At 35.2% G+C, this 21480-nt stretch overlaps 1 protein-coding gene across 5 annotated transcripts in view; it reads left to right on the top strand.

The window, feature by feature from the left end:
* The window catches only part of LOC118194145 (growth factor receptor-bound protein 14-like), a 248475-nt gene that overhangs the window by 103337 nt on the left and 123658 nt on the right, over positions 1–21480 (top strand). The window contains exon 1 of one of the 5 annotated variants that reach the window (XM_085806549.1): positions 11900–11939. The exons of the other annotated variants lie outside the window; for them this stretch is intronic. The gene's annotated coding sequence lies outside the window, so the exon portion shown is untranslated. Of the gene's footprint in view, positions 1–11899; positions 11940–21480 lie in introns of those variants that run through there. 5 annotated transcript variants of the gene reach the window in all.

The following is a 21480-nucleotide window of genomic DNA, read 5'->3' on the forward strand; positions in this document are numbered from 1 at the left end:
TTTCCGTTGACATTAGTTTTTTTCCGATTTTTCTTATTTCTAAGAACTTGTATATAAACCCTTTCCTGGGAGCAACCTTTCGAAGACGGCAGTCTTAAGTGAACACTTTTGAAAGTGTTAGTACTTCTGAGAATATAATTAAACGTCGGTATTGAACGACTTCCCTTAAGTGAGCCTTTTCACAGGAGATGAAATGGTGTCTTATGTAATGTACATTGTGAGGGGAAAAAAAGGACAGTTCTATAACTCGTTCTACTGGGCCGATTGACGAAATTTAAATTGCGTTTTTCATGTCTAGAAAGCACGGCTTAGGATATATATTAGATTTATATATAACAATGCCCTAACACAGGTATTTTCACAGAAAAATCGGACTTTTCTGTAGCGACATGCAATTTTTTTTTTCATATTTCGATTTTACGACTCAAATTATACCCAAGTGTTAAATTTTGTAAAATTTAGTGCTAAATTTATGGAGAAATTCAAAAATTTATCTTGGCGCATTTTTGTCAGTTTCCGCCAAAAATAATTCACTTGGCGAACTTTTCTGTAGTGACATGCACTTGGCAAAATATATGGCAACCTATATTCCTTTCCCTTTTTTACATTGTGCATGAGCGTCAAAGAAAATCACATCGATCCTACTTTCAAATAATTTTAACAAATAACTTAAACCACATTTGACGTTATTATCGCATTCAAAATTTTTTCGAAAAATTTATAAAAATTATGTAAAAATACAAATTTAAAATGGGCGAATTTTATTTGGAATGAATCGAAATTTCGAGATGTGAAACGAAGAATCAAATAAGTTTAATAAAAAAGAGATATAATAAATATAGACATTGAGGAGCTGAAATTTTGAGAGCTCATTTTTCAAAAACTACTCGTGCGATTTTTATAAAACGTGGCAGTTTAGCATAATTTGAGTCGTAAAATCGAAATATGGAAAAAAAAAGGGCATGTAATTTAAAAAAAAGTCCGATTTTGTGTCAAAATACCTACATTAGAACACTGGTATACGTAAATTTAATACATATCCTAAGTCACGCTTTCCAGACATGATAAAAGTAAGTTGAATTTCGTCAATCGGCCGTATAGGTCTTTTTTTTTTTTTTTTTCGCAGTGTACATTGTATTATTTTACTACATAGAATTGGTGGAGAAACGCACCAAGTATTTAACTTCTGAAGAAGAGATACCAGAGTTGAATGGCATTAAAAATTTATAAGTATTTAATTCAGAATTTATACGAATTGAAATTTTTTGAGTCATTGCTTTTTGAGGGGTTTCCAATTTTAAATTTTGCTCCGCTTTAAGAGTTTATGGTATACTTAACAGAGGCAACTTAATCAAACTCTGGATAAAGCATGGATGTTTGTGACTGCAATATCCTTATTAATCTTATCCACAGGTAAAATTCATAGTTCCGAAATCCACTTGTAGAAAGTTAGTGATTGCAGAAGAATTCGAGATCCTTGAGAACAGCCGACGGAGTGCAAAGACCCTACGACATTACAAACTAGGTTATATTGGACTTGTGGCCCGGCAAAACTCGACATCATCTTGGAATGGAATAAAAATTAATAAACTGATATTTCATGAAGCGGCCTCTTCTTGTGTCGCAATGTCGATGCTTCGGAGAAGTAGCAATACCAATAAACACGCGCTCTTTGCGCATTCGGGGGGGGGGAGATTTTATGCCTCTCTGCTCGTAGTAGAAAGATAAAAACAATATTTGCGATGGAATTTCCCGATAAGGGCATTGTTTCGAAACGACGAAAACATTTCACCCGATCCTAATCTTTAAACAGCTTTCTGAGCGTCGGAGGAGAAAATAATATCACATCGGAGGATGGCTGTTACTCGCAATCAGTGCAGTGCCATGTGGTGTTTCATAAAGCGAGGAAAAACGTGCGCTGACTATGCAAATATCAAGATATAACAGCTGAGTAATGAACTCCTGCGCCTGCTTGGCGAGCTAGTGTTATGCCTTGCTTGAACAGGTGCGAATGTAGAGAAATATACGCGTACAGAAATTAGCTTAAAAAAGAAATGGCGTTTTTTTCACCTAATTAAAATGTATACAATTGTTTGTGCACGTTCCGGAATTTACGAAGTGAGTCATTTTCGGATGTGTTAATCTGATTTACGAACTTCTTTAATGAAATTTTAAAGGTTGCCGGAAAGCTTTGTTAGCTTATGGTCACACTTAGTTTTACGAACTGCCGTCTTACGAAATTTCGGTGTTACGAAGTCGTATTTTGAAAATAATAAATAATAATAAGTTTCCCCATCCAGCTTTTTTTTTAAAATGTCTCAAAGCTTTCAGATTTTATATTACGCTCAAAGGGGCGTTTTTCTAAAGTTTTCTGCGTTATCTTTTATAAAATATCATGTTCTTCACACTTAAACTATAAAATTCAAATCAACAGAAATACCACAAAATATTTAAAACAGCATATCTTCAGAATTTCCGATACATAGTCTCGCACACTGGAAATTTAAAAAAAAAAAAAAAAAAAAAATCGTTCAGTGTTACCATTGCTCGCTTTGAAAGCGTTGAATTTCTTAATCAAAAACTCATAAATGCTTTACAAAATATGAAATAGACAATAAAGCAAATTCGGGCATCTAGATGCCCACATTCGGATGGAGACGTACGTTATTCAAAATTTGATGACTCTAGGTTCCTATGTACCGTTCTTTTATCACAGTGCGAAAAACATATATACATTTATGCAGATTCTTCATTATTTAATTTTTTTAAATATAATACAGGGCGATAATATTTGGTGGCAACAATTTCAAAAGTGAAACGCCGTTTATAGTGAAATGCCACAAAATGCGAAAACGAAATTAATAGCTTTTCTAGGCAAATTGTCCCTTTAGGCTAAAAAGTCGTTTCGCTATCATGATTCTCGGAGGTAGAATTTAAACTTAACGAGTTTCCATGTAAAAAGTTATTATTTTATTTAAACCGCTTTGCCCCCTCATCCCTGTTGAATATTTTGCATTCGTACTGTTTATGATACTGTTGCGAACGGATTTATTCGTAAAAGTGAGACAGTCCTTTATTTATCATAACGAAAAGGTATATATTTTTTATTTTATTAGTAAAAAAGTATTAGTTAATTTTGACAGTTAAAAAAAAAAAAAAAAAAAATTCTAAAGGTTTCTTTTACACTAAAAAGTTGAGAAAATGTCATTTTAAACAGTTTCAGAAATTGAATATGTTTTTGTACTGCGCTTCACACGTGGCAGAAGTCAAAGAATGCAGACAAATAATTGGTGGCGCCAGATTTCGTTTCTAGTTTGTGATACGGAAGATAAAAATTGATTCACACGTTTCCTCGCTTCCGCAAATAGATTGCGTGGATTTGAGAGTAGTGCCCCAACATCGATTTTGGTGGTTCTTTCACAGACAGGATGTGCGATCTCGAAGAGAAAGAAGAATGTGCGTCACATCCTATAAATGTGACGTCATAAATTGCGGTGCACAACCGCCTAATTCTATTCTACTTATGCAAAGCCGGAAGAATGCTTGCTGATCTAGAACATTTTTTTAAACGAAACCGCATACATTTTTTTTTTTTTTTTTTTTTTTTTAAATATGTGCAGTATGTGCATTATAGGAGATTAAGTCTTCGCGAGCAGCATTTTTCTTTGACGGGAAAAATGCAGATAAAAGCTTCATTCTGCACTTTTTTCTGAAACCAAAAAATTTTAGAAACGTTTCCTCCAAAAAAGTAGTGCTAATCCTTTTACTGCCCGTTATTTTTTACGGGACTGTATTTTATGTATTTATTTGTTGTTATTGCGTAGTGCATTTGCAATTTTACGTTGTATATATAAATAATGATATGTAATTTTTTTTAATTAAGGATAGTTTTTCAAGGGTAATGGGACAAAGGTGTTCCGAAATATTTATATGCCCCAGTGGGCATGAATTTGCTGGGTCATACATGACCCATCTAGTGTAAAGATTAATTGGTTCTTCCTTTTTATTTATTGTATTTCAGTTTATGAAAGGTTTTCGCTAACTGGAGTAAACCTTCAGTACATAAAGGGGAGGAATGTTTTCGTGGAAGAGTTATTAAAAAGAGTGTGACTTATATTTACGTTGCTGGAAAAAAACCGCCAAGTATCCATGCAGCCAAACTCGAGTCGAACTGTTTCCAGAGGTCATATATACTCAGTTTACTTTATGGGATCCACGCTGTATAGCTTTGACACATTGTAAAATAGATAGATATCCGTACATGGTCGATACTAGTTTCCGGTATACAGTCGGTACAATAAAAACGAAATTGTGATGATGTTATAACGATGAACTTCTGAATTATTAAATATGAACTGCTGAATTATTAAATATGCCAGATTAACGGATTTATCAAAGTAATGCATCAAAAACAATTTTCGAAATAAAATTTAAGTTACTAAAAGAACTTTAAACAAAGCTAAACGGAAAATAATCCTACAGATACATGTAAGAGTTGAAAAGTACTCGAAAGTAAACTGTCGAATATGCGTAATTTATTATTGTTAATGGGTTTTATGTTTTTGAATGTACGGTGTGGCTTTTAGATGAAGATTTAATATTTGTACAAATGATAGACATAATACAAATGTTCATCATCTTGTCAAAAACACCTTGAGGTAGCAATCTAATCTAATCGGATATACACCTGCAGAATTACTGGTTTTCTCGAATCCTTGGGGGCAAGATTATTCTACTTTTTTACTATGTATATATATTTACTGAGGGTATAGATTAATTGTTTTTCGTGTCATGATAAAAAACTAATTTCCATTGTCCTCTGGTTGTATAACTGAACGTAAGATGATGGAAATTTATAAATTTTCAGGTAGAATTTTTAGAAGGCAGAAAAAAAGTTGAAAACACAGTTGATTTTCTTCAGCTCTGAGCCGGCTGCCCGTCTTTTATATGATTAATGCCTTGAAAACCGGTTTAGATTAAAACCTTGTAAATAGTCTAATTGGGTGAGATTTGATACTACTGCTTATTCTAGAGGATATGCGTGCGTCACATTTTAACGAAAAACAGAATATAAATTAGAATCGCCTTCACGTTTTGAAATATTTTATCCATTACGTACTGCTTTGGACGTTGACTTGTTTGTTCATTTGTGTTTATCGTTGGAAGAAAGTGTTGTGTAAACACCATACGTTTTCGATTTGGAGACGTTTTCAGTCAACCTTTTTCCAAGCGTAGCAGATTACACATAATCTTCAAGACAATTTCCTAAGAAATTCAAGACATTTTAGGGATTTTAAAAACAGTTATACTTTTAAAGTTATAACAAAAGTATGATTTTTGGAAAAGTGTAGTGTTGCAGGATTTTCGTACCAAGCTGCATATTAATTACGGAAATTTAATTGCATATATTTTAATGGATATGTATGCCTTGATAATTCCTGAACGTTTGGATGTCTGCTGCGAATTTTCTTTGTATAAATTTATTAATGAAGAGCAATTGAAATAACTAAAGAATAAAAAAAAAGGACCTTTGTCGATTTCGAATTGTGCATGTAAAAGTCAGCCTGTTGCATAGTGATAGAGAAGCCGAAGCCAGTTGCCGCGTTCGAATCCCGAAGAAGGCACTCATATTTATAGGTTTGTTGTGCCTTTGCAGAATGTGGGTACTTAAAATACTGTCCAGTCGAAATTCGTCTCGAGTGGTTGTGGTAGGTGATTCTTGTGATATATTCTCCGGGAGGGGAGCGAGTTCTCCATCAAAATTTGCACGTATCAAATCCAGCGGTGGGGCTGAACGATCAACATGTTAACTGATCGTCATCGATGAAAAAAATTGTACGCCTCGTGTATGTGGACATTCATTTACCGGGCCACGGTGTTATAGAATTTGCTGTATATGCATTTGAAATGTCACATATAACTTGCTATTGCTATACTTTTGCAGTTAGTCCAAGTTGCAGATCTTTCTTCTTCCTTTCTAAGAAACGAAAGCCAAATAATTTTGCATTAGGTATATATATATAGCATTAGAAATAGCTTTTATTAGTGCTCAAATTACTACATATGTGCATTGAAATTATTAGTTATTTACAAATTAGATTAAATGTAATTCACATCTATAAGATATTAGAAAAAAGTTACTTGATATTAGTCTTATTACGGCCTCCGTTATTTAAACTGCGGCAAGATTATCGCCTTGTTTTAATCAATAATTTTAAGAACATATTAAACATTTTCTACTTCTCTCATATAATTTGTAGCTGCTATATTCCCGCGATTGCTATTAATATAGCATTGAAATCATTTTCTAGTTCCTTTGATGTCCGCCGTGCAGCCCCCTAAGCTTACAACTTTAAAACCTGTTATCCCTCGTATTAGTAGACTAAACGAAAACGCCTACTTAAAGCTGTTACGAAGAGAATATCAATATATATATATGTAAAAAAATCCCTCGTATTAGTAGACTGTACCTAAACGAAAACGCCTACTTAAAGCTGTTACGAAGAGAATATAAATATATATATATATATATATGTAAAAAAATCCATCCTCCGACTTCTCGTCAGGAGATTTATCCACGTGCAGAACTCATTTTGTCATGTGCCTTCGGGCTTTAATTCATAAACCGGCATCATTGCATCATGTAATAGCACGGTAATAATAAGTTGTCGAAGTCTAACTATACATATGTACAGTTTGTTTCAGCAAGTCGGGTTACAAACTTTCAAGAGAAAAAATACACTTAGACGATGGAAAATCATATAACAGTGCATAGTCGGAAACGCTTTCCTGGCGCGGTAATGACGACACATATCACAAAACGAACAAAGTGAGAATAATATTTATTATGCTTAGTACAACAGAAACCGAGAAACAAGAACAAAAACAGACAACGATCGTCATCAAAGAAGGTATTCGAAATAACGACTCCGGACCGTAATACAAGAACCATGCCTCATGCATGTTCCATGCGCCGGAGATGTGAGGCCTCATCTCCAATCGTCATCTTCCTTTTATTTAGGAACCATATAAAATAATAATAATTGGTGCAGTCAAGAAAATATGAACGTAGAAAAAAAAATTGGTGCAGCAGAGGAAATGTGAACGTATCACCATCTGTCAAGGAAAATAATTATGAAAAGTAATTGGTTTCGTTGTATTTGATTATAGCGCTCTAGGACTATTTCTGTAAGGGAAGGGCTGCGTTCGTTGAAGACTTTGCAAGGGAAAGGGGAAGAATACTAAAAGAACTTTGCAAGAAAAGAGAAGGCAAAGATATTACAATTTTGAAAATTATGAAACTACTTCTTTCTAATGCTTTGAGAATTCCAAATATCTTATTTTTCTTGTTCATTGTTATTTCCCTCGGCTGATGGCGCTACGTTTGTTTTTACTTGCGTCTTATTCAAAATCTACTTCAAAGTAAGACTACGTTTGTTTTTTTACCTGATTTTAAATATTATACGCTTATTATTTTTTAATTAACTGAGTATATTAAAGAGTTATAGTTTCATTTAGGTTACGCGAAGCCTCAACATTCTGAGCACGTGGAAGATTAATATTTGTCTCGCATTGTGGCAACACATGCCAAATTGTGTAAATCACTGGTTCCCAAACTTTGTACTCATTATCTGTGTCTTATAGCAAAACCTGACACTCCATCATCGTCTCACTGAAGTATTATTGCAATTACGATATTTTCAAAAATTTTTCTTTGACTGTTTTAAAAAGAGTTAGACCTCCTTCAGCGGTCATAAGGACCCCTGGGGACCACATTGGGAACAATTGGTATAAATGGAAAATGGATATAACATAACGGTCTAAAAATTTTAGGAATCCTTTGAGACCATATCTAACATCAGAATTTCTGAAACGTCTGAAGGTGCAATGAATTTTTCTGTATGTAGTCCCGAATAAGATTTACAGCTTATTTATTTATATTTGAAGTTGCACCCACCCGTTCAGAACTGTTGATGAATGGTACAGCATAAGCGTGCTGAAACGTGTTCCCTGCTGAAAACATAACAAGGAAGATGGAAGGTTGACAAACGGTCGGTTAAAGTTAGTGGAGGTCCGTTGTCAACAAACGTACCCATTTTGGTGTTCATGAACTTCTGAAATTTGTGTCAAGGGCAATGAGAAGCCTACATGAGCCAAGCAGACTTGTTGACGCTTAAAAGAAAAGCCAAACGTATGTCTGCAAGCAGTTTTTATAGCTTTTTTAGGTTATTTCAACAACGGCTTAGCTGATTTTAAACCCATCGGTTACTCTCAAATCTGGCTACTACGGGAAAAAGGGAATCCGCGATTTTGTTGGTAATAATTGTCTTTGATTTGAGTTAAAAAAATTTTAAGTCAAAAGTAACAAACTTCTGTCCTTACTGAACTTAAGATTTTAATAAGACAGAAACGATTTAATAAATTGCCTCCATTGTAATTCTTAATACTGTTTATGTTTTGCTTGCAAAAGAATCTATGGGGGCCACTTTCCGTCTCAAACTTTTAATTATTCGATAATTAAAAGTTTAAAAATTTCTATAATTAATTTACAGATATGAAGAAATCAAGAATTGATCACAGTTAACACGTGTGTGTAGCAGTTTGTTTCATATAAAGGTAACATATGTGACATATGTTATTGTAGGATGATTATACAATCGAGTGTAAGTCATATGAATTAATTAATTAGCAGTCCGCTACAAAGCCAAGTGATCACTCCTAAACCTGTAAGTTGAATCGTGATTTGATCACTCCTAGACCTTTAAGTTGAATCGTGATTTGAAAGTTTTGAAATGATTCTGATTAGAGTAGGTTTAGGATTCATCTTGCCTGTTATTTGAGACGCTTGCTTCGCATTCAATTCTTAATTGAGAAGCTTGCATCGCATTAAATTCTTAAGAGAGAAGCATGTGGGTTGAGTCTGTTGAAGCTGTTGTTTTAGAATAATAGGCAATACAAAATATATTTAAAATATGTTTTGAATAATATATTAATTATAGCTGCTGGAGCGGTCAGCCCTCTAAAATCATTACTTTTAAAAAAGAAAATCATTTAATGCGTCCAGCTAGTGTTGTTTCATGGATCCAGCTAGTAATTAATCACAACAAGGAATTACAGTAAGATTAAATTTGAAAGAAAAACTAAATTACCTTACTCTTCGCCAAATGACAGTAAATTGGAAGATAAAAATTTGTATTTGGCAGTGACAACATTATTTCTTTTAAATCAATGAGTTCTTTTATTAAATTCGAAAGGCTTACGCTCTGCTGAGCCGCAGTACATTCCTTAAATCGGCGAGTTTTCTGATTAAATTTGAAGCATAAATATCTTATACATTGCAGATTGGCAACATGTTGTATTTTAATGCCGAGCTTGTTAAATCATAAAGTGAATCTCATCATTAAATTCGCACAAAATATGAAGTAAAACATAAATAAATTCGAAATTCAAACTTCTGCCATCGAGGTGCATATGTTTGGGTAGAGGGCTGTATGTGTTCAAAATTTAGACTCTAGGTGACGTCGTTTTGCTCAGTGCGGTGAACATACATACAGATTCTTCATTATTTGATAATAGAATGTATCTAAAATAAGATTTTTCTTGATAAACGTCCTGCGCAAAAACATACATTGTTATTTTACTTCTCTCCTAAACTTTCAACAGATACATATTCTGTTGTAGCCTTAACAGAAAAATGGAAGCCCATTTCTTTTTCATTTACCTTGGATCTTTTTGTAATACTGTTTGTTGTTGTTTTGATGCTACTGATATTTATTTTTAGAGAAGGCTAGCTCAATAACAACACGCACAAATAAAGCGTGTTTCGAATAAAGAATGACCACGAACTACCTTTATCATTTTCGAAACACGTTGTATCTTGCTTGCTGCAAATGTGTTCAACAGTTCGAATTCGCAGGTTCGAAGAATTACCCGCACCACAAATGGGTGCTTGGAACGAAATGTGCATCACGAGTGGAAAGGGTGACAGGTAGAACGTTTGTTACCGTGTTGAATTTCACGATCTTATCTTGGTTTCTTTGATGGGCTTTTGTTAACACTGTCCGAAAAAAGGACTGCCATCTGATGCTTGGATGAATTCTAATGATGGTATTGTCTCCAGCTGGTTTAGCAGTGTCCTTTGTTTATAAATTTGCGGTATATTTATGTTTTTTAAACATTATATTAACATTATACTCATTTATGTTAAAACATTATAATCGTTTGTAGTTCATATGCGTTTAAAAATATTTCAGAAAATTAGCTTTTGAGATAATTTGTTTTTTTTAAGTTTCGTTTTCATCATTACTTTATTCAATATTTTATTAAGAAATCTGTAAACCACACTTCTACTTAAAGTATTTCGGTACTTTTTTTCTATTAACGCGACGCTAGTCACCAAATGTGTCCCAGATGTGGTAACCTGCTTTATATCGATCGCATCATGAGCAGGTGGTTAATATATGTAACACAAATGCCAAAGCAGTGCGCGGTTCCAAATTTGTGCAATTAAATCTGTGATGTTTTTCAAATGAAAACAGAATCGCTGTGTAATTGGGGATAACTATACTTTCCTTCTTCTATATATATTACAATCATAAAATATAAAATAGTAATTTTTTTCACAAATCGTTATCTGTTGTAAAGAATGCCGTTACCTAGTTAGATTTCGTATTTACGTTAAGAGGAACCCATTTAACGGAAAAATCCCATAATGTCTAACTGACACCTAGAACTTTGAATAGGATGATGTTGATGATACTACTAATTGTCTTGATCCGAACCTAAGTAAGATCAAGGTAGCGAAATAAAGGCTACCTCTTGGTAGCCCTTATTTCGCTACCAAGAGGCAAGGGAAAACGCTCCGCGGAAAGGGACTAAGGGTCCGTACTCGTATCCATCTTTCTGTGTTACGAACCTCTTGTGAAGTGCCTCAAAGATGTTTTACCTGTACAAACAACCGTGCCTTCTGTGAGATATATACGGGGAAAAAAGTGAACATGGTTAAAACTGTTATTGTATATGCGGTTTTCGAAAAGAGTGTGCGTCAGTTTTAGAAAAATGTAACATGCATTTTTTTACACTAGAGAGAGGTTTAAATAATAATAAAAAACAGGTATATTCTCATTTTTTATTTTCAAGCTATGTTTTATGGTTATGTTTTTGTACCAATATATATATGACGGAACGTGTTCAGAATTGTTGTAAGATGTTTGAAAGACGAATGTTTCTCATTCTTTCATAAAATTATTCCAAAAAAGGCAGTGGAGTCAGCTCAGTTAAAAAATAAGAGAATTCGTAAATATAAAAAATTCATAAAAATGCAACGAACCTTTTCTGTGATGATCACACCGTGGTTTCAAAAGATTTTCGTCGTCTTATGAAGGTGATGTTTTATAAGAATATTTATTTAAGTTTTTAAAAATGCTGTTCTTCGAGAAGGTTTACAATAGGAATTAATTTGTTTGGAGGGGATCGTATTTTCTGGCATCAGCACTTTTGAGTTGGCAATCCATCATGCCTCTTCATATGTTACTATGATAATTCTAATAGATTATTGCCAAAAACGGGCAAGTATTTAAAAATTTCGTTAGTTAAATATGTAATCATTGTGTCATTCTGTAATAACTAAATCATTCCTCTAGTTGTCTTAACCTGTTAACTGAGACAATATGTGAAGCAGATGTTCCAAATCGAAACGAAGATTATTTATTTCATTGCTCATTCAACAGCTGTCGCTTGCCAATATATGTTATTTTTAAAAAGTGCTTCACTTTGACTTAGCAACAGCTGGTTTGTAGTAATGTGGAAATTACAAAGCTCCATTTAAGGTCGCCAAAAAGAAAAGGGGCAAAATGCTGGGAGATCCAATTTCATGTATATGTTCGTTTCTGTCTGACTGCTTTTAGCGTATTAGAATAAGATTCTAGAGTCTGCAGATGGTATGAAATTAAATCTTTACTGAGATCTTACCCAAGATTGTTTGACCTTTATGAAATTTCACTAGTTGATTTCTTGTTGAATAATTGTTTATTTGGTGTTGTTATCGTATGCAAATCATTTCCCCTTCCACCAGTTTTGCTAATCTCTATAACATCCGTTTTTTTTTCCTCTCTTTCACTTCATTGCCAACTCGGATGAAGGTTGCGTGCTAGATAATGTGTCGGTAAGTTCCTTGTGATGTCAAAACAATAAGTAAATCGTTCCCATATTATTTGTGTATTAAGCCGTGCTGTTGTCATTTGATCTTCTCGCATCATGTTTCGTTTGGTTTTAATCATTCTAAATCGTCCATTCTTATTTAAAAGAGATCCGGTATTAGTGAAGGACGTGGAATTGAATTTTACGTTTCAGCACAGATTGTGTGCTCTCGCCCTTTCTATATAGTTCGGAGGGGAAACTCGGTGATGTTTAATTTTATTTCGTGTAGTTATGTCACAGTTCTATGCTATTGATTGTACATTTCAAAAGACTTTTATTTCCTATTTGAAAATTTCTGAATATTATTTATTTGTTTAGTCAATAATATTTCCCATTAACATTACTAATTAGTAATTATAAATAATAAATAGTTAACAAATTGTTATTTTATAAGTGTATTAGTTTCATTTGGGACTCTTCTTTTCCTCCATTTTTAGTGGCAGCTGTATCAATATGCATCGCGACAAATAGCAGCTTAATGCGGCTCTTTGTCATATTAAAAGTTTTGGGGACATTAGTTTTTATATTGCAACGTAGAAAACACAAATTGTTAAATTTTAATTTTCATGGCGTTTGACCGTTGTTATATTGGGTTCTAATATAGTTATATTGTTTTGACCGTTGTTATGTTGGATGTTATATTATAGATTATATAATTGTATGATTTTGGATTCTATTAGAGCCCTTATTTACCTTCGTTACGATGTGTAAATAGTTTTGCGTAACGTGAGTGTTGCTTCTGAAAAGTTCACTAGGCATCTGTCTTCAAGCATGTAAACATTTTGTATGTACAACAACAGCAATAATAATAATAACATCTAGTGTGAACTGTTTATTTTTATGAAGTAAATGGTAACACAGAAAAAATTAGTAATAAGTGATAAAAAATAAATAATTCAGAGGCGTTTATTTAGCAGTGATAATTTATTGTCTGAAAGTAGGTGAGATTTTGAGAGGGCTGACTTCTTAGAAGATTTTTAAGGAATTTTATCCTAGTTTAGTTTCAGCCTTTATTATAACTCCTACTACTCGCATTTCTCACCAGAACACAAATGCGTAACCAATATTTAAATTGAGGGATTTTATATATACCGGGTGGCCGTAATTAAACTGACAGTACTTACAGTGTTCTGTAGCGCAATTTATTTGCGAGAATGACGCCACATTTTGTAGGAAAATTAAACAAGACGGGGCACGAAGGATTCCGCGAAAAAAAAATTCGTTCCAAAAGTCACCGCTAGGGGAATATATGGTGCTGTGTAATAGAAAATAGAGTGTTAACAAATGCAAATTAATACGGAATAAAATTACCTTTTATTATGGATATGCTTTATGGAATATGGATATGCCTTACAGTACGGTATGGAAAATAGTACGAAAGATCAGCCATGTACAGGAGTTACTGTACCCCGGCCATGATAAGCGATTGACTTTTGCTCTCACCTTTCTTGCCAGAATGGAGGTGGATGATGCTTAGCCGTGGAAAATCTTATGGGGAGACGAGGCCCATTTTTACCTAAATGGAACTGTGAATACCCAGAACTGCCGAATTTGGGATGACAAATCACCACATGCAGTCACAGCAAATTCCCTTACATTCACCAAAGGTAACTGTTTTGGTGTGGGTTCACAGCGGAATTTATCGTAGGTCCATTCTTCTATGAGAACATTACCCAGACAGGACCGGAAACCTGTTATGTTACCGGAGAGAAATATCGCCACATGTTGAAAAGCTTTGTCATTCCGGCACTTCAGCAAAGAAAATAATGCCTGGGAGAAATCATTTTCATGTAAGATGGAGCCCCTCCACACGTTGCTGTACGGGTGCAACAGATGCTACGACAGAAATTCACAACAGAAAGAGTCATTAGCCGCTACTTTCCAACTGCATGGCCACCTCGGTCGCCTGATCTTACCCCATGCGACTTCTGGCTATGGGGTTACCTTAAGTCCAAGGTCTATCAAGGAGTGGTCCAGGACCTGGCTACGTTGAATGATAACATATCACGGACTGTACGGGAGATTCCTGCAGACATGTTACTTTCTGCTGCTGTGCATACTGTGCACAGAATGCAATATGTGGTCCACAACAACGGCAGTCACATTTAACCTTATTTGAATGCAAAATAAAAGGTAATTTCCGTATTGATTTGCATTTGTAAACACTATTTTCTATTACACAGCGCCAAATATTCCCCTAGCAGTGACTTTTGAAACTAATTTTTTTTTCGCCGAATCCTTCGTCGCCCGTCTTGTTTAATCTTCCTACAAAATGTGGCGTCATTCTCGCAAATAGATCGCGCTGCAGAACACTGTGAGCACTGTCAGTTTAATTATGACCACCCGTTACATATATGTAATTTTAAGATGGAGCATGTTTCTGGCATCGCGCGCACGCTTCGATTGTTTCTTACACTTCGGCTGGCGGAGCGTGTAAACCAGTAAAACTAGTTGCCAGGTGTGACAGTTGTAATTAGTTGGATTTGCGCTCTATTGCTGCCGACACTTCTGGCGCTTCAATTGTATAGTGAATCAAGTTCTAGGAATATTGTTACGAAAAGCCCAGCAGCGGTAAGATAGTAAGTACCCCGTAAAGTGAGTTAACACGTTCACTGCCAACCACGAGTTATCTCGTAGGTCGGAGTTTTGTTTAGGCGCCAGCTACGAATTAATTCCTAGAACGTTTTTGTTTTACGTATGCCACATGCTATCAAACTCGTAATATTTTCATGTTCTTTGAAGGTATCTGGCTTTGGGGATTAGAAAAAGAAATACAACAATTTGGCGGAATTCAAGAGATATATTATAATTAATATTAGTCATTAATAAAAGTAAATAATATAGGAACTGTAAAAATAATCAAGCAATTTATAATAATCTTTGTTATAAGAAACCGCTAACTTGGAATTTACTCATTACGAGTCTCGTAGTTGCTGCTGTCGTAAGACATTTTATTGCAAAAACCGACTACGATAGAACTCGTATGGATTAATAAAGCAATTAAAAATTATCTAAATTCGATATCTTTCCCATAAATACATGTTTTGTATTTTTATTTTACAATTAATTAAAATTTGATGGTGTTGTGGAACCGTTTTTGAAATGTCGCTGGGCAGCGAACGTATTAAGCGTTGCCAGAAAATGGCAAAAAGAGGCAGGGTTGCTAGACTTGGCGCGAAATCGCCCACTTGGCGATATGCCATAGACGGAGTGAGAACATTTTGGACATAATTCTTACTAGTATGCCCTGGAATGCTCTCGAAGGCAGGTTAAAAGCTATAAAAACCCTGCTTGTACTCGGAGTAGCCGTGTATCGTTGAGGTATCGCGAGAGTGAATCGTGAAGAGTATCTTGAGAGTGTTGAGCTCAGAGAGCGATCGACCGAGTCGGGAGCTGTGCTGTAGTGCTGTGCCGTGAACCTGTCTTTACTGCTATAGCCTGAAGTCTGTGTTGTTGATTGTTACAGCGTGTTTATCGTAGTTTTTCGACGATTTTAAACGTGTCTTTGGAACTCTCCTGTGAAATACTGACGAATAAATTATATTTTGATTCTTCTTCAAGTGTCGTCAATCATTCCAAATTGACGAACCTATAGAACACAACAATATATTTGTTAAACCCTTGAGTACTGTTCAACGTTTGATTTAAATTTGACTGTTCTGTGATATAGTAGGACAAGAGAGTGCCTTTGTGTTCTAAATTCTATTTAAAATAAAAAGGTTATTTTTAACCTTTTCGGGACCTTTGTCATAAGAGAGTGCCTTTGCGTTCTAAATTCTGTTTAAATAAAAAGGTTATTTTTAACCTTTTCGGGACTTTGTCGTTGTTTCAGACATAGCGATAATTCGCTTCACATCTGTTAGAGTTTTCGGACTAATTACATTACCAGATCAAGTGAAACCGTACAACTTTTTAAAAGGAGCGGGATCATTTTTACATTAAAGATTCAAAAAACCCAAAATGTCTTCATACAACCAACGGAAATGTCGTTTACTTTGTAGCTGGTTGATAAAGATTAAAAATTCTTTTAAAAGCAAACTTTAGGCCTTCGACTAAAATTAATTCCATGTCTTATCCTCAAAAGAAATATAAAAAATATGTATGCTTCTAGAAAAAATTGAGCCACAGCTACGAAATGCATCATACGAATGTGGTTGGGCTAATTGTGTTAATGATTAAACTTACAGCATCAGTCAGCGTTTTGGAGCGATTAAACGCGCGTTTGAAGTGATTACTAGACTGTAAAAGGGCAGGTGCGGCGAGTGACGAACTTTTACAACACGTTGACGGCTTGGTACTCGTCGTTGTCAGACTTTGAAAAGGATCGAATCATAGGGCTATGTAAGAGACCAGCTGGTTAAACAGGCAGATTGGCCGGCATATTGGTCGAAGCGATATTGTCGTTGCCCGTTGCTGGAACCAGTGGCTCAGCGAAGGCATAGTCAGCTGCCGTAAGGGCTCAGGACGTTCCCGGGCCACCAACGCGCGAGGTAGTCACGTAGTTAGAAGAGCTGCCATGTCCGCACCAACAGTTAACGCTATCATCGATTCAACGCCATTAGCCAGCTTGCAAAGATCATGCGATACCCAGGGTTACGATTCGTAGAAGACTGTTCGACGCAGGGCTCAGAACTCGACGTCCGTTAAGACTCTTGCCATCTATGTTCAACCATCTTACATCGTACCGCTCTCGCTCTGGATAATTGTGATTTTCAGTGATGAATAACGCTTTTCTCTCAGTGCTGATAACCCCCGCATACGTGTCTGAAGACAGAGAGGTGAGCGGTGCAATATGCCGTTTGTTACCGCGCGGCACACGGCCAGAACACAGGGTATGACCGTCTGGAGAGCAGTCGGCTGTCCCAGCCGTAATTTTTTTTTAATGTAATTTGTAAAATGTTTGTAAAATATCATGTTCGAAACGTCCTTGGAAAATGGTTGTAAGATAGTTTTCTATTTGAAAGTAAAACAGTTGATAGTTTTCTATTTGAAAGTAAAACAGTTGATAGTTTTCTATTTGAAAGTAAAACAGTTGATAGTTTTCTATTTGAAAGTAAAACAGTTGATAGTTTTCTATTTGAAAGTAAAACAGTATTTGGTGTCTGTCAGAGACTGTCCGTCTGATCATTTTGGATGGCTTAAATTGTCTGAAAAAAACATCGACTCCGTTGAACAATGTAGATGAAACATCGACTCCGTTGAACAATGTAAATTAAACTCCGTTGAACAATGTCAAACAATGAAGAGGAAACAGCAGAAGATACATAAAGTGGTTGTGGCATGGCAAGCATCTGTTTTACATTTAAAAAAAATCCTTTTTTATTTCCTAAAAGTACCTATACTTAAAATGCGACACCACGCCACTGTAATTCCTTCTGTTTTATAATACAAACTGTACTATACCGGATAATGTCGCTTCATACATTTGTTCTGTATAGAACTTGCTAATGCCCTCTGTATTATGCTTCGATTATTATAAACTAAATGAACGGATTAAGTAAACACAAAACAATTTTACTAATGCTGATTACTAATATATACTACTAGCATGCTCTACCATGTTGCATTAACCGAATCCAGTTGGCTGAGTAATTGTTTCCTGTGTTTACAATAGGTGGTGTTGTGTCGTAACCGGTGGTGTAACAGACATGACGCCGCCGGCTGAATTTCAAACTTCAAGAAAATAATTATAAATATGCAGTTTGACAGTTTTAAGAACGACTGATTCTGAAGTCTAAATATGAAAGCTAACAGGTAATTTTTCATCCTCAAAGAAAGTATAAAATAATGTAAAAAGAAATTGTGAAATACAGAATAAAATAATATAAGCACTATAAAGAGCATAAACTAATTTACTATGTTACAGTCGTGTTTTTAATTCAATATAAAGCACAACGTTCAGTATGAATACAGTAATATGATGCTAAGTATTCTTATCTTTGATAAACAGCAAACAAATTTTGCTAATACATCGAATATGCACCCGCATTTGATGTATGGTATATACCTGTAGTATTGCCCGCGAGATCACGCATACGCGCAAATAAATCATACGGACAAAGTACATATCCTTCATTCTACATTGAGGGAGATCCGATAAGACGTTTCCTTAAAGTTTCATTGGCTTATCATCAGCAGGATTAACAATAATGTCAGTTACCGGACATGAGGATATTGGTATCAATTGCTGCCTAATCTGAGAAACCGTAGTACTGGATTGGTTTTCCAGAAAGGCTGCAGCTTAACCCCCTACATGCGCGATCTGTGTTCTTTTCGTTTTTGAGAAGATTTGAAAATTTAAAAAAAAAAAAGAAAAAAAAAAAAAAAAAAAAAAAAAAAATTGCTCCCTGACCATAACAAGCGGTAAAAATATGCTCAGGCGCGTAGAATCCATGCAGATTTCTCGCACTTATGTCAAACACTTATGTGACAAACGTATTGGTGCGCAGCCGTAGAAGTCACCAAAAATACCTTACAACATCTGTGGGTTTTATCTCTTCTGTATCACAGCTGTCGATTTTACGCTTGTAATTAATAAATTGGCGACATATCAATTGAATGCACGTTGTGTTTATAATGGACGACGCGTGCTCTATTTTTCACTTACAAGTCACTGTGGTATATCGGTTTTACCATTATAGTTCACTAGATCACCACACACGTCGTTATACTGGAAGGGAATTAATTCGCTTAACTAATTAAATCACAATTCATCTTCATAACATAACAGATTTTATATTTAACAAAAACAAGTTACAAGAGTGTGTGTGTCTGCACTTGAGCACAAGTGGGACTATTCTACTCGCCGAAATACAGATACGGTTACAATTTCATAAGTATGTTTTTCTTTACGGTGGAAGCTACAGTTTTATGTATATGAAATAACGCAGTAGTTAAATAAACAGTTAGGAAGTTAATAATGCATTCTTGCTTTAAAAAAGGCAAAACAGATGGATGGAATAAAACAAAAATTATGTAATGAATATGCGTGAAATTGATGTAAGAAGTTGTTGTGGTATTACTGGACCAATAAAGCAAAGACATAAAAAAACACGTGTATTACGACCATCACATCGCGAAAGACCATATGGTTTGGAAGAATGTGTAATGGAAACATCACGCTAATAACGAGAAGGATATCCTCTAGCTGAAGTACATGCTTGACAACGGCGAGGCAAGCTGGAAATAGTGTCGCTGATTGCTTGTTGTGCCAGTAGCGTCCAATGCATGTTGTAGCTCACAGAGGGTGCCTTCTTCACGAGCGATCCCCACTGGCGTCCTACCTTCTGTCCTCCCAACATTTATCACACATGCTCTATGGCAGCGGTTCTCAACCTTTGAATTAACGCGTACCATCCAAACAAAAATTGAAAACCTTTAGTTCCACCACTACAAAGTACTACTATCACCACCACACTTGAACAAAGCTCAGATCGCATAAATTTGCGAGTGTTAGAGAAAAAAACCCAGTCAGGATGTTGGGGTTTTAATTTTAGAATTTAATAGTTAAAAATACTTTGCTTCTTTGCGTATCACCTATTTTTCTTTTGCGTACTACCGGTTAAAATCCCATGCTCTATGGGATTCAGGTCCGATGATCTATTAGGCCACAACAGATGTGGAATGATTTCACTCTCTGGATAACTCCGCTCTACTCGAGCTCTATGCGGGGAGCGTTATCTTACATAACTATCGCTTCGGAATCCATTGCAGCGATAAAAGGACGCACACGAGGGTGTAGAATTTCGTCGCGATATCGGCGACTCTGACGGATCCACCAGGAACAACGCAGAGGTCGGTGCAGTCGTTGCAATCCCAGCCCTCCTCTGTACATAATAAGCATCCTCCTCTGCAGTAAGTTTCTTTCGATAATGTTTGGCGTCCGATTGCGTGTCTCTGGCTCTCGCCATAGCAAGTTACGCTTGTTGCCGCGATTACGGTGCAAAAGATTGCACGACTTGCCCCGGCCGTCTGAAGTTGTTGCCGCTACGGGTGCTTGAGATAATACTGAATCTGGGCTTGGGTAGCCAGAATTGCAGGTACAGGAAAGGGTGTGACCAGTTGTAACGAGGTCTGCTGAGAGCTTCTGATTGGTTGTGTAAATAATCAAGTAAATTTTGAATTTTACAAGCAAATCATAAATATAGCATGCAAAGTATGGAGAATAAAAATAAGGAGGTAATAGTTTATGGAAAACAGTGAATAAGAGGTTTACGCAATTGCAGATATAAAAAAGTGTGCACAGTCGTCGGGAATGTCGAAGTAGTTTAAGTCACGTGGTAATAAGTTGATCCTAATAAATGCTGCTATAGTTACATAAAACTGGAGCAGTTCATATAAAATTGCAGTATAAAATACACATTAACGGTGAGTAATAAATACAGGAAGGAGAAATAAATGAGTAAAAGTACGTATGTATAAAATATTGTAAGGTGATACAAGAGGCAAGCACCAAGTTCTAATACTTTGAACTGAGTCACGTGCGATGGTCAACCTCTCGTGTTCAGTCTCTGGTGAATACTGCTTAAAGCAGAGTATTTGCTTGAGTTACGAAAATAAAGCACAGTTAGATGTAACTAGTATTATGTGCTAAATATAACACTTATATTTACTCTTAGACATAAAACCTAGGTGTTAAAAGTCACTCAACTGGTTTGACGTAGTTTAAACTCCCCCCCCCCCTCGTTTATCAAAACATTCAGTGGTTTACTATTAAGACCTTAATAGTAACTGCAGAATGTTTACCACATTCGATGGTAGACATTCTGCAGTTACGTCATAAATACTAAGTATTAAACGTATACATTTTATTTTCCTACAATATTTCAGAGTCCTCACTGTACTTGAAAGATTACATTTTTAAACACTATTTTATTTTAAGCGAAGCGGCATTAACTGCTATTAATTTTCTTTTATTAAGAATAGTTTTGTTTGAAACGTATTCACACTTTTTCGTTAATGACATTTGAAAGAAATTTTGTTTCGAAAATACCTTTCTGAAATATTTTCTCAAATATGAGATGATTTTAAGTTTTTCTTAAGGGTCAGTTAAATCAAAAATTATATTCATACTACAATTAAGGCAGTATTCAGATTAAAACACTTTTTACTTTAATAATTAAATATGTTCAATATGAATGTTGATTTGTGATTTCCATGCAGTTTGTTTCCTATAAGAGTTAAGAGAGGAATTGCGGAAAAGAATTATTAATATTCTTTGAGACTTGCAACTGATTTATAAAGTACAAGGAAATAATTATTTTAATGTTTAAATAAAGCTTT

The sequence above is a fragment of the Stegodyphus dumicola genome, chromosome 12 (assembly GCF_044657685.1).
Source record: "Stegodyphus dumicola isolate Sdum_Otavi_A_Nest chromosome 12, ASM4465768v1".
Lineage (NCBI taxonomy): Eukaryota > Metazoa > Arthropoda > Arachnida > Araneae > Eresidae > Stegodyphus > Stegodyphus dumicola.